This window comes from Loxodonta africana, chromosome 19 (assembly GCF_030014295.1).
Source record: "Loxodonta africana isolate mLoxAfr1 chromosome 19, mLoxAfr1.hap2, whole genome shotgun sequence".
Lineage (NCBI taxonomy): Eukaryota > Metazoa > Chordata > Mammalia > Proboscidea > Elephantidae > Loxodonta > Loxodonta africana.
The window spans coordinates 48238733-48253423 of record NC_087360.1 but is presented as its reverse complement, the minus strand read 5'-3'; the positions used below and the strand labels follow the sequence as shown (position 1 = coordinate 48253423).

The 14691-nt window shown below is 42.7% G+C and overlaps 1 long non-coding RNA gene across 2 annotated transcripts; it reads left to right on the top strand.

Annotated features, from left to right (window-relative positions):
* The first annotated feature begins 2431 nt into the window (after positions 1–2431).
* Positions 2432–10822, top strand: LOC111751275 (uncharacterized). Of its 2 annotated transcripts, XR_010318628.1 has the most exons (6): positions 2432–4481; positions 4680–4713; positions 6702–6806; positions 9538–9607; positions 9940–10166; positions 10723–10822. It is a non-coding gene; the product is annotated as an uncharacterized LOC111751275 (long non-coding RNA). The 2 variants fall into 2 exon arrangements; XR_002786356.2 differs by lacking the exon at positions 4680–4713 and having other exon boundaries at positions 2829–4481.
* Positions 10823–14691: the final 3869 nt, after the last annotated feature.

Below are 14691 nucleotides of genomic sequence, written 5' to 3'. Positions count from 1 at the left end.
CTGAAGGTCTAGTAGTGTACCACTTGTGTACTCACTGGGACCTCTCCTACTCTCTTGCATTTTTATATAAATCCTAACTACTTCGCTGTTGATGTTAGCTGCCATGGACAATGGAACTAAATGCTGCCTGGTCCTGTGCAATCCTCATGACTGTTGCAGATCAGAACGTGCATAGAGTTTTCAGTTGCTGACCTTCCTTCTAGTCCGTTTTAGTCTGGAAGTTCCACTGAAACCTGTTCAGCATCATAGCAACACCCAAAACAGGCGATGGTTGCCCATGAAGTGCATTGGCTGGGAATCAAACTTGGATTTCTCTCATGGAAGGTTAAGAATTCTACCACTGAACCATCACTGCCTCTTTCCCTTCAACTAGTCTGCAGCCTCCTTGGTGATAGGAACTGTCCCCTCTTTTTTCTTTCCTTTTTTTTTTTTTTAAATAATATTTTATAGTGTTTTAGGTGAAAGTTTACACAGCAAATTAGGTTCCCATTTAAAAATTTTTATATAAATTGTTCCATGACATTGGTTACAATTTTCACAACATTAGCATTCTTATTATTTCCGTTCTCTTTATCCTGTTTCCATTGGTCTAGCTTCCTTTCCCCTCTTCGCCTTCTCATCTTTGTTTTTGGGTAAATCTTGACTGTGTGGTCTCATATAGTTGATTATTTAAGGGAGCACTTTACTCATGAGCACTATTATTTATTTTATAAGGCAATCTATTATTTGGCTGAAAGGTGACTTCCAGAAATAACTTCAGTTTCATGTTCAAAGGGTATCTGTAGGGCAATAGTCTTGGGATTCCTCTAATCTCTATTGGTCCAGTAGGTCTAACCTTTTTTAGGTATTTGAATTTTGTTTTACATTTTTCTCCCATTTTATCCTGGAACGTCTATTATGTCTGAGGCCAGAATGGTTGGTAGTGGTAGCGAGGCACCATCTAGTTCTTCTGGTCTCAGTTTAGAAAAGGCCGTGGTTTGTGTGGGCTATTAGTCCTATGAAAAAATGTCTTCTTATAGCCTTTAGTTTTCTTCATTCTCTTTTGTTCCATACAAGTAGAGACCAATAGTTGTATTAGATGGCCATTTTTCTCGTAACTTCAAAATTTCCCAGCACTGTTATTTCTTTTTTTAAAGCATTGATTTGATTTTCAAACTTTAGGGATATGATTTAATAATTAGTCTGAGTTTATATCATATGAACTGTGAAGGTAACATCTTCCTGTATTACACATGCAGGAGAGGAGGTGGGGCCAAGATGGCAGAGTAGTCAGGCGCTTCCTGTTGTCCCTCTTACAAGATGTACCCAAAAACACAAGTGAATCAATTATATATGACAATCTAGGAGCCCTGAATATCAAAGGCAAAGTTGAGGAATCAGACTGAGCACCAGGGGGAGGGAGAGATAGTTCAGAAGCAGCAAGGGGTTGCCAGACTTGACCTGGCGAGAACCAGCACTGTGCAGGCCGGATTCGCTGGTGTGAGCATGGCAAGGCAAGCAGTGGCATTTCGGGATGAGTTTTCCACACTGGGAGAGACTGAGTAACAGAAAGTCCACCCACACCTCCAGAATCAACAAAAAGTGGTGCTCTTGGCAAAAGGTAAGTACATGTGTCTAATCTACCACACGAACCAAAAAACACCCCTTTGAAAAAAAAAACTCTCCCATTTACCTGACCTCTCCCCCCTCTGCACTAGGTCCCAGGCTGGCTTCAGTGATAGCCACTTTTCCTGGGTGGAAGTAGGATGTGTCACATGCCCTGAGCCATTCTCCTGGCCTTGGAGAGGGAACAAATTAACAAACAGAGAAAAAATAATCTGCTGGCTCCTCTAAGCCAGGAACTCAGGACAGAAACAGCTCCTTAGCCTAGGTACAAGCATAAGGGGTCCATGTACTTTGAATGCCTTTCACCCCTTTATAGACCTATATGGGCCCGTTGCAGCAGGGCAGGCCTTCGTTAACACAGTATAACAGGGTATATGCCTGAAATCTAACTTCAACTGTTTCAGCTATATGGTGGAAAGGCAGGTCTGTAACATTTGACACTGCTCTGCCTATTAAGCAGGGTCCTCACCTACCCACATCAGGGGCCTGAGGACTGGTAGCTCCACCCATGACACCTAGTCACCTGCAACAGGAGTCCAAGGATAAATGGTGCCTCCCAGGCCTTACGGCCAACAGTATTGGGTGCTGATAGTCCGACAGCAAAATCCACTCACCCACGTGCTCTAGGGAACAGAGACATGCTTTCCTCACAGACACTCAGGGGCAATAGTCAGCCCCCTGCTTTGCTCAGTGCGTGGCCCCCTACTGCAGCCAGATACCTGTGCCTACACCAATCACCCCTGCTCATCTAAGACTATAGGTGAAAGCTTGCACCACACACTTGGTGACCAACTATGTGAACACCCGAGCTGAATCTGTACAAGAAAAGTAAAGAGACTCCTGGGCTCATATACCTAGTAACAGCTCTAACCACCTGGTGACAGGACATTAGAGCTACAAAGGCACCAATAATAAAACTAGATTGCTACTTGGGTATATCAAAACAAAACAAAACAAGAAGCTAGGACACAGTAAGAAAACATAAAATAAGTAAATACAATAACTTATTGATGGCTTAGAGAAAACAGTCAGTATTAAATCACATAAAAAGGCAGACCATTATGGCTTCAGCAAGCTCCCAAAACAAAGAATCAAGGAATCTCCCAGGTGAAGATAATTTCCTGGAATTACAGAGGTAGAACATAGAAGATTAATACACAGAACTCTTGAAGAGATCAGGCAAAACGCAGAACAAGCCAAGGAACACACAGACAAAGCACTGGAGAAACTTAAGCAGATTAGAGAAGAGCATAATGACAAATAGGCTGCAAGACTCCATAGAGAGATAGCAAACAGAAATCTAGAAGATTAACAATAAAATTTCAGAATTAGACAACTAAAGAGAAAGTCATAAGAGCAGAATTGAGGAAATGGAAGTCAGAATTAGGGGGATTGAAGATAAAACCCTTGACATCAACATGTTTGAGGAAAAATCAGATAAAAGAGTTAAAAAAAAAAAATGAAGGAACCCTAAGAATTATAACCTACAAGCAATTGGAATACCAGAACAGGGAGAGGGGGTAACAGAAAATACAGAGAGAATTGTTGAAGATTTCTTGCCAGAAAACTTCCGTGATATCGTGAAAGATATCTGTCCAAGATGGTCATCAAACCCCACACAAGGTAGATCCCAAAAGAAAGTCACCAAGACATATTCTAATCAAACTTCTCAAAATTAAAGATAAAACTTTAAGAGCAGCTAGGGATAAATGAAAAGTCACCTACAAAGGAGAGTCAATAAGACATGTGCAGGAGAAATGTTATCATTGAAGGTCAGAGTTGCAGATAAAAGTGGCAGGAGAAATAAAAGGAAAAAAAAATCAACCTGGGATAAGGTCTTCAAAATAGTACATAGATTGGAGACAGCACTGGGATGAGGTGGCAGGTAGGAAAATGTTCTTGTGGGTTTTCCTAATTCCACACTGTCTGCATTCCATGAAGGGTCACTTTAGCTCTTTGAGCTTTAGTCATTTTTCTTTAACATGATATAATGAATGTGCTGGTGTTGGGTAAACTACACACCGCTATACACAGGTAGAGGGTGGTCATTTCTGAGAAGTCATATGATATTCAATACTTCCCAGGGTTCTGGATCCAGTCTTCCATTCCTTTTTGGATTTTTACCAAGTATCTAAATCTCTTTTTGTCTCTGTTTTCTCTGCAAATGATGGTGGTTGGGTGGGAATAGAGGTGAATAAAAATAACTGCCTTCTTCTTTTCACAGGGTTGATGATGTATCAACTGGGATAATATATGTGAAAGCACTATGAAATGAAAAGATTTATTTAAATGCAAGAGATTGTTGTTTACGGTTTTAAATGATGTTTGCCCAGCTCCAGTTGCCTACCTTTATCACATTCCACAGAAACTGCTGGGAGTAAAAGAACCACAGAATGTGATGATTAAATTCAGAAACTCAATCTGACCCAATCTGTTTTGGTTGGCAATCTCTTGATATAGTTATCTTGTTTCAGGTTGAGGAAGCTTTATGGATGGACTGTGAGGAGGAAGTGTGTTAGAGTCTGATGACAGGCTATGCATTCGGAGATGGAAACCTAGCTTTTGTTAAGCCTGCTGAATGACTCCTTGTCAGTTTGAGATGATTTAATGACCATGCACTTGAACTGCCCCAAACAACAAAAAAAAAATCAATCTGGGACTGTGCAGGAGAGAATTAGTGAACTATACTTTGCAGGATGAAAGAAAGCAGGACAGACAAAGAGAGAAATATTCACTGAAGGCCCTGGACTTATTCTTAACCATCAGCTCAACATAATACTGATGTACCTTGTGGAAGCCCTAAGCATAGAAGTTAAACATGTGGATTCTGGAGTCAGGCAAACCTGAGTTCAAATCCTAACTACCCAGGGGCCAGAGTAAGTTACCTTCCTTTTCTGTGACTCAGTTTCCTCATCTGTATAGCGATAATAGTAATATGTACCTAAAAGGAATATTGTGAAGATCAAATAAGACATAAATGTTAGATATTATTATTATGTGCAGTGTCTCCTATGTCAGTCCAACTCTTTCAGTTGCTTGAGATTATTGGCATTTTCTATTCTTGGTGTTTGCAGAAGCAGTATGGTGAAATTGGAATAAGTCATGAAGGTAGGTGGGGGACCTGGGTTCTAGTCGTTCTACCACTAGACAGCTCTGTGACCTGGAGCAAGTCACTTAGCTTCTTTGGTCCTGTTTTTCTCATCTGTGAAATGTGGGTTGCTGTGTTCTCAACCAAATATGTACTGGACATCCGGGATATTCAAGGCACATAGGTAATACAAAGAAATGAGGACAGCAGAAGCAATGGCCAATGTGGGGGAGGGGAGGAGGGTTGGTAGGGAGATTGGCAGAGGTGAAGTGAGGCATGTGTGAGACCTTCAGAGACAGGGCAGTATGGGGGTGGTGCAGGACTGGGGACTGTGGGCAGCCTTTTTAGAGGTGTAGGAGGAATGGAAGATGCCAGATAGTAACAGTTGTTAAAAAGGTCTGTGGAATAAATCACGGATGACTGAATTGATTATAAAATAGGTGTCTATAAACCAGTGTTCTGACCAAGAGGATTCTGTGGATGGTCCCAGGGATTGAGGTGGACAGAAAGGTTGCCACCCCTTCACGGTTGTGGACTAGGCCCTAGTGCCTGAGGCTCTGGGAAGGAGAGGAGTGAGAGAAGAGAGGACTAGATTCCAGAAGAACCAGAACTCGGACTGTTAGTGTCCAAATGGCCCATTTTCTCTGCTTGAGGGCTACGCTTCCCCATGTGGGGATGCAGAAGCCCAGGGTTGGAGCGGCCCACGTGCCTGGGGCATCTTCAGCTCGTAAACCTTCATTGCTGGTTGGCCACTCAGCGGGTCAGGTGGGGAGACCATGAATCCTGATCCCACCTCTGATTGCCTGCCCTTTACACCGCAGATTGTTTATCACGGTCAGGATAATTTCCTTAGTGGACAGCTGATACTTATCGGCCTCAAAACCTCACACTGAGGCACACTCCTGCTACTTTAATTTCTGGCTGGGATTCAGTGATTAGACAAGGCTTCCCACATGCTCATTTTCTGGATGAGATATTGCTGGGGATTCTGTATTCACCCACCTCCAACTGTCTCCCTTGCCTTCCTTACTCCTGGCTCCCTGTTCAGGCCATCCCCTCCCCTTTCATTTCACCCCATTCCCTCTCTGCCAAATAAGTTCTGGTTTTTAGAGGTGTCCTCTTAGGTTGAAATCCTGGTGTGAAGAGGCAGCATTTGACCTTCCCTGATTACCACACTGTCAATTCTGCCGGTGTGGGTAGAAAGGCTCTCTCACACTCTCTCCTCCTTCTGTCTCTTAAAAAAACAAAAAAACTACCACCTCCCCTTTCAAATAAAAAAAAAAGTGTGGGGGGGGGGGGAGGAGAGTGTATGAGAGAGAATTTGACATTATTGTATAATTTAAAATTGCACAGCCTAGAGCCCACAAAACCGAGCATGTAATTACACACTTACTAGAGGTAACAGCAGTGCTGATAATTATTCTTTACACAGGAGAGACCCTGCTGATATCCCACAGTCAGAAAGTGGGAACTACAATATCTTTAATACCATCCTCAGAGACCGTCATAAGCAGAAGAGAAGTATGAGAAGGCTCATAGGGTCCAGAGCAATATCTTCATCGCACCAGAATGTCAGGGGCTTTAGCACAACAGAAATCAATAGTTTCTAGTACATTTTTTCTTGGTACAATTTAAAAAAAAAAATTTCTTTATGACCCAACCTGCAGAAGTACTGAACAGTATGAAACAAAACCTTCCTAACCGAAGGCCTGTCTGCTCAGACATGTCGTGCAATGTCAGTTTATGAGAGACAAGTTCTTTACAGGAGCAACAAAACAGTGCAGCTGGAGCAAGATTGTCATCCTGGAATGCTTTTGGTCACTGGTAAAGCCTTTTCATTTGAATCATCAACTGTTTCCCCTTTCCATGTCTCCTGATTAAAGTTGCACCTTCATTTATTACTGGCTGTAAAGTTATGTGGTATTCAATCTAAAATGAAAGAAGATAAATGTGTATACTTATTTCTATGTATGTGACCTTTTTCCTTCTCCTTTCTCCCTATATACAGAAAATGAGTTGGTTGCATTTCAAAAATAAGAGCAAGCACTTATTGAAACACTGAGAAAAATTAAAGCAATAGTGAACTCAAGACACAGAGGCGAAAGGTTTTCAGGTAAAGAAATCGAAGGACAAGTTTAATACTGTACTTGCTTTCAAAAGGAGAACATTTTGATTTTTCCATCTTTATACCAACTACCAAAGCTGTGACAAATAATTTCCCTATTTCTACTACATAACCTCAGCAAAATTCCTAAATACGTAGTTTACTCTCAAAACCAACCAACCAACCAACAAACAAACCAGAAGGCTTATGCTGAGTCAGATGTGTTTAAGTACATTTAAGATGTACTCTGGGCTGTGTAGTACTGCCTCTCATTTACAAGATGAATAAACTGAGACTCAAACAGGTAAACTTGTCAAGGTCACACAGCTAATAAAGTGTTAAGAACTAAGACTCAACCTAAATCTCTCTACTTTGGTCTGAGGAGTATATTGCATGGTTTCATTTTACATTTCAGATGATAAAGGGCAGTGAGCTTCAAGGAGTGCACAGACTCAGAGCAGAGAGGTCCTTCTTAGAATATCTTTTAGTAAGAACATCATAACAAACAGTAGCCAGGAAACTCTGTTAACTCCCCAGGATTTGGGGGAAGGCAGACTCCTGGCCGGTCTGCACCTGGAGCCCCAAGAAAGCACCATTAAGTGTTGGGTAGCCTGAAAAGAGAGAGTTCAGGGATAGGAGTTCTGCAGTGGGCGAGCAGAAAGAAAAGCCCTCAAAAGCATACCTGTGAATGGCAGAAAGCAGAAAGTCCCAGAATCAGAGGCAATACATTGAGTTGCATCCACTGAAGGCCTTAGGGTTTCAGATGTGCAGGGCCATTTGGGATATTTCTGTTGAACGGTTGGCAAGCTAGTCATCTGTGTTTCCTGGCTCCTTGGTATGACCTGAGTGGGGTGTGGGCGTGATTAAAGGGCCTTGAAGTCGCTGACGCTGCTGATCGGAAGTGGGCTTTACTAGTTGACAAAGGGAAGAGAGTTCCACAGGTTTGTGAAGGCTTTGCTACCAGAGGCAACAGAGAGTTTCCTTTGCACCCTCCACTCTCACTCCTGCTGCTGTTGAGAACAGACTGGTAATACTGATTGGGGTTCATGCTTGAGCCTCAAAAGAGAGTTGTAACTAGTGGGGCCATCTCGGAGCACAATTGTGAGGAAATCAAGATTTGTCTTTTGGTCTGTGTCTCTGTTTTCAGCCACTTCAATAACCCCAGCTCAATTCTGATGAACCAAGGGCCTGGATGAAAGTCTGAGGTGTGATCTGTCTCACAGCTGTGTTTGCACTGAGATAAACACACAGGGCTTGATACCACTACCCAAAGGCTGCTAGTCTCAAGCCTATGAGATATAAAGGGAGCATGATAGACAGTATGCTTGATATTTTGGGACAGGGGTCCTTGTCCGGCATTCTCTCAACTCAGGTGATTGATACAGATTACTCACTCTGTTCTTTGTAGATCAAGCCCTGTCTGTACTTTGAGTGCCTGGGTTTCTGGAGGGGAAACCCAAGAGGGTAGCCAGGTTGGTAAAAACCAAAACCAAAACACACCCAAACCCGTTGCCATCCAATCGATTCTGACTCTTAGCAATCCTATAGGACAGAATAGAACTGCCCCATAGGGTTTCCAAGGAGCAGTTGGTGGATTCAAACTGCCAACCTTTTGGTTAGCAGCCAAGCTCTTAACCACTGTACCACCAGGGCTCCAAAATTGAACTCGTTGCTGTTGAGTTGATTCCAACTCATAATGACCCTAAAGGACAAGGTAGAACTGCCCCATGGAGTTTCCAAGGAGGGGCTGGTAGATTCAAACTGCTGACCTTTTGGTTAGCAGCTGAGCTCTTAACCACTGCGCCACTAGGTTTCCTTCAGGTTGGTAGGGGAGGGAGCATGTGTTAGGGACTGGGAGAAGCTAAAGGTCTGGAGCCCAGAAGGTCAGCAAGGCAGGAAGCTTAATCCTGCAAGTGGAACAGTTCTGGATGCCTCTGCTATTGAGGCCCTGGCTATTCCGACCTTGATTCTTTTGTACTTTCTGCCTTTCTGCCCAAACAGATAGTGGCCTCAGGATCTGGGACTGCAAGAGTTAAAGAAAGGGAGCAAGATGAGTTCCTATTAGAGTCTCAGCCCATGGGGAAGAGTTAATTGGAGACGAGGTCTTTAAGGATTCTTAATTTAGGCAACTGCTTCATATACACAAGTTCTTTTTCTGAGCATATCCGTGAGTATGAGAATTATCAGATCAAGAGCACAGTGTTGGAGTCTGACAGATCTGACTTTGAGTTCTAGCTGTGCTATTTTTAAGCTATGTGACTTTGGGCAAGTTATTCTCTCTGAGTCTCAGTTTCTTTGCCTGTAAAATGGGACTAAAACTCTCTAGTCAGAGTTTCTGTGAGGAATAAACAATGTATGTCATTACCCCTAGGACAGCAACCAATATGTGTTAGAGAATCAGTAATGGTTAGTTCCTTTTACCCCTTCTTCCTTAGTCTATTTCCCACTCTTCCCTTCTACCTCCTCAAATTCAGAGGCATCAAAAATTCAAGGGAAAGAATACATGACACCCTCTGTGAAACGCTATTGAGGGGTTAGTCTCAACTTCAGAGAGTATCCAGGACAATTGCTCACCTCATGGGTTAGGTAATTCAATCCCACAGGAGTCCCCATTAGTATGACTGTCTCATTTCTAAACCCATAGGTAAATTGAAGCCACTGTAATGTGAGAAAACATTGTAGAAGTTGTGACACAGATTCACAGAAATAAAACTGCTAATACCTCTTTGCCATCTCCCAGATACAGAGAAGGCATGAAGGAAGGAGAGCAGGGAGAGAGATTATCTTAGACTCATTCATTCCTTTTTTTGGTAAGTAGTGCTATTGGCATAGTACAAAGGAGTATTGGTGCCCAAGTCTTAGAATATTTGAGACTACAGGATACCAGTCAGTATAAAGTGGGGGAAATGGGCTCCGTTTTCTCTTTCATATTTAAAAAGATGGAGCTTCTCACAGCCCCCTTTCTGCCTTCTTCTGCCTCCCTGCTGTAGGGGACAGGTTGGAGAACACTGTAAAGCACTTGACTTTGCCATGTCTCTGGCCTTTTCATCCTCTGTCTACCTCCCGCCCCCACACACCCCAGAACCTTCCCTCCTTTGTGCAAATCTGTTTTCACCACAGGAGCACATGCTGTCTCTTCTAGCTACAACACTACTTGCTAATTCAACGATTCATCTTTAATGAGGCCCCCTGCCAATGTTTAAATAGCATTCAGAACAAAGAAAAGGCAATATTTCCAAAACAGCTGCTTCTACTGCATCCTCATAGCTCATCTTATCAGCAAATCAAGAAAAATACGGAGAGAGAGAGAGAGGATGGAAAGACAGATGGTTATTTTATACACAGAGACCTCTATCTATATATTTGGAGGTGGGTATAGACACAGATACAAAATACTTGCTTTTTCGATGCCTGAGATTTAAACATAAAAAAAACCTTAAACATAAGTACTCTAAAAAGTTTTACTGGCCTCAGTGCTGCTCTAAGGAGGTATTTCCTGTATGGTTTTATTGTGTCTTTTTTCAGAATTCTTTGGAAGATGTCATGTGATAGTGGAAAGAATTTTTATTTATTTATTTATTTTGGAATTTGGAGTTAGAGAAGTAGTTCACCCTCTAACTCTGTCACTTACTAGCTGTGCAAGTGGTTAAAAAAAAAACCTGTTGTCATTGAGTAGAACTGCCCCATAGGGTTTCCAAGGAGCGGCTGGTGGATTCGAACTGTGACTTTTTGGTTAGCAGCTGAGTTCTTAACTACTGTGCCACCAGGGCTCCATGTAAGTAGCTAGGTCACCATATACAGTTCTTTTGGTAAAACGGAGATAACGTTATCTTCCTTTGTGGAGATGTATCCATGTGACTAGCACAATGTATGGCAAATAGTAGACCTGCGATAATTGCTAGTGTCATTTCCTTTTTAAATTCAGAACCTTCCAGAACCATAAGGAGGAAGTAGAATCTGAAGAACTCTGAGTCTGTGTTCAGGAGCCCAACCGGTAAGAAGCTTCCACATTAGCTGCCTCTCAAATGTCCTTCGGCAATCCCACATCAGTCATTACTTGAGTCAGAAAGTGAAGACTGAATGTCATCTAGAGAAGGTGCCTGATTAAACTTCATTCACATGTGCCTTTTATTATTATTTTTTTTAAAGGAAGATTGGAAATAACTGAGAAGAGAAAAAAGATAACAAAATAAACCCAAGAAAACTAGAAGGAAGAAATTAATAAATTTCAATAAGTTAAAAAAAAACTCTAAAACAGAAAATGGTAGAAGTGATTTAAAACAATCCAAGAACTGGTTCTTTGAAAAGGGGGCAAAGGCAAACCACTAAGAAAATCTAAGTAACAAAAAAAAAAAGACAAAGAAAAGTATTTAACATTAGGCCTGAGAAAGGAGATATAAACACAAATAAACTTTTTCATTATTAGTGAAGGATGGAGCAGACATTGAGAGAGATGTGGGGAAAGAGACCAAGAACGCAAGGGCGGATGGGGGAGAGGGAGAAGCCAGGCCCTTGTTCCTGCCACTCTGGCAGCCTGGCTGTTAAGTTTTTCCTTGAATTCCATCTCATGCCTTATTTTCCCTTTTTGCTTTAGCTATTTTGAAGTTTATTTCTACTACTTGCAATGAAGCAAGCATTACTAATACAGTTGTGAAAACAGCAAGTTATAGTTTGTTTTTCATGATCCTATTTTGCTAAGTAAAATATATCTACTTATCTGTTGCATATGGAAACCCTGGTGGTGTAGTGGTTAAGTGCTACGGCTGCTAACCAAATGGTTGGAAGTTCCAATCCACCAGGTGCTGCTTGGAAACTCTGTGGGGCAGTTCTACTCTGTCCTATAGGGTCACTATGGGTTGAAATCGACTTGACGGCAACGGGTTTTTTTTTTTTTTTTTCTGTTGCATACAGCCTGGAAGTGCCTACTATAAAAAGCATAACAGTGGGTATATTTGGGTAATAGGATTATGGATGAATTCTATTTTTTGCTCTTTGCTAATACAATTAAGTATACATGTGTTATCAGGAAAAGAGCTATCTAGTCTTCAGTAGCATATTTGCATGGGTTAGCTTATAAGATTAGCCAGTTAGCTCAGTTAACTCCTTGAGAATTTGGAGCTTGGCCATTAAGAGAAGGACACAGGGCAATGATGTTTCAATAGCGTGAGGGTAGATTGGCAATATGGATCAGTGAGGAGCAGAGCAATTTAGATGGAGAGCAATGGGTGATGGAAATTGGGTAAGAGGGTGGAGTACCTCAGCACCTCTTAGAAAGGTTTAAGGGGCAAGAGGGAAGAGGTTTGTCTGTTTTAAAGAGCTATAGTGGAGCTCTGGTGACGCAGTGGTTAAGAGCCTGGCTGCTAACCACAAGGTCGGCAGTTCGAATCCACCAGCTGCTGCTTGGAAACTCTCTGGGGCAGTTCTACTCTGTCCTATAGGGTCACTATGAGTTGGAATTGACTTGACGGCCAATGGGTTTGGTTTGGTTTGGGTAAAGAGCTGTAACATTTGCTCGTGCACGGCAGAGGCCTGAGTGTGCCCTGTGCAATATGCCTCGCCCCTGGGCAGCAGGGAGGGAGCCATGGGGGACCTCAGGCAGCGCAGGCCCAGGTAGCATAGTGCAACAGAGAGAACCCCGTGGACGTAGGTAGCATGGTGGGAGCAAGCAGCAGAGGCCTAGAAAGACCCAGTGGCGGAGGCTCAGAAAATCCCGTGCAGGGATCTTTCTGCCTGTGAGGCAAGGCCCAGCGAGGCCCAGTGGCAAAGCGTAAGCCTCTCAAGCCATGTAGGCTCCCCAGGCAGTGTGGTGGTAGGTGGAGGCACCAGTGACATGAAAACAGCACCTGACCTGAACCACGGCACGGCTACCCAGCTACATAAGAATGAATATGGGTATTATAGGGAAGGGTAATCGTTTCACCTTGGGGAATCTATTGTTATTGTTTACCACTTGTGTTATGTAAATAATAATAATGGCCTTCACTTTGCCAGCACTGTGCAAGCGTCTTGTATGTCTGGCTCGATCACAGATAACATAGCATCCATGGAGTCGTTGGTGCCAGTGGGTATGCGCTTCATCCCTAGCAGTCTTATGGCTGCCTGGAAGTTTGAGGCCCAGCCTGTCTGTGTGTGCAATGCAGATAGAGAGATGGGGATTCAGTAATTCTTCATATAGTTTTGGAGAATGAATCTTCCGTTCAAGTGAATTGTTCTGTTAATAGAACTTAACTCAGTGAGTGCAAATTTTTATTTGTGAAATTCTTATCACAATCTAATCTTTCCTTAATGATGTGAAGTCTAAATTCAGATAATTATTGTTGGGAGTTGTAATATAGTGAAGACCTCAGGGTTCAGGGAAGTGTTCAGGGCTGTTGGCCCTTTGTGGAATGGACTCAGACAGTGTTATGATTTGGCCAACTCAGCCATTTCTCCCCTTGTCTTCCTTATGAATTGTAATTTCTTGATGTACCAGGTCCTAACAACTGGATGATCTTAAGTCATGTTATTCTCTCACCAAGAAACTCCCTCCTTGTCCCCAACTTTCTTTGTCTATCCAAATCCTGTTGGTTGCCATCAAGTCGATTCTGACTCTTGGCAACCCCATGTGTACACCGTAGAACTGCTCCATAGGGTTTTCAAGGCTGTGACCTTTCAGAAGCAGATCGCCAGGGCTATCTTCAGAGACACCTCTGGGTGGGTTCAAACCAACAAACGTCTCAGCTAGTAGTCAAGTGCTTAACCATTTGTGCCACTCGGGGACTCTTATCCAAGTCCTAGTCACCTATCTCCTCAAAGAAACCTCCACCAGTGTCTCAGTGAGAATTTGTTCTTTCAGCTATTGAGCCCGTTGCTCTCACCTTTATTATGGCACTTGTTTTATTTTGTATAATAAATAATGGTTTGTATGTTTGATTTCTCTAGTAAAACATACACTTCACAAATGTGTATCTTTCCCATGAAGTAAAATACTTGGCTTTTGTAACAGCAATCATCCTTAGGTTCAGGGTTCAATAGGAGTTCTCAACTGCATACCCCTTCTCCGGGTAGGGGCTGTGTTCTGTATGGTTGAGACCAGGATCCACCTAGATAGCCCTTGATACCTGAAATGTGCACTGTCAGTCCGGCCCTCACCGGTGACAGCCTGGCTCTGCCTCTTCTCTGGCCATTCCCTGCCCCATGGTGAGAAGTCCATGGGGCCAAGGCAATGTGACCCCTCAGGCCTTGTTACTCCTCCCAATAGTCCTTTCTCGGGGTACCTAAGACCCTGGAATTCCCATGCCCAAGTTCCTAGCCCATTTCCAGGCTTCTCTGTGAATCAGTCTTACTGAGGGTGTCCTTTGTTGTCAGTATGTTCACCCTGAGGTCTGGGGTATAGCTGACGGGGACACTCGGCGGACAGGGTGGCTGAAGCTTGAACATGCAGATAGCAGTGTCTGTGTATAGGTGTGCAAAGCCCCTTGTAGTGTAGACCAGGTCAGGGGCAGAAAGAGAAGGGGGGTGGATCAGGGCCAGGGGGCTTTCTAAGTAGCCCAAGAATTCTAAATTTGAACCCAGATTTCCAGGCTCTTATGAAGATATACTAGTCAAGTTAGAAAGAAACAATATTTTATTTAACAGTTTGTTAGCTTGATTTATAACGTTTAAATATTTAGACATATGGTATGCGGGGCTCTGTTCATATTCTTGCCCTAGGCCTGCAAACGTCAGAGGTCACCCTACGTTCAATAAATGCTGGTTTAATGGATGAATGAATCAATGCTGAATATAAGGAGTGTTGCAGTATATTATTCATTAGCAAGATACATTTGTTTTGAGAACTAATATGATAGTGTTAGTGAAAGTACTTTATAAACTCAAGTACCAAATAATTATATTATTTTGTTATTTTTATTCA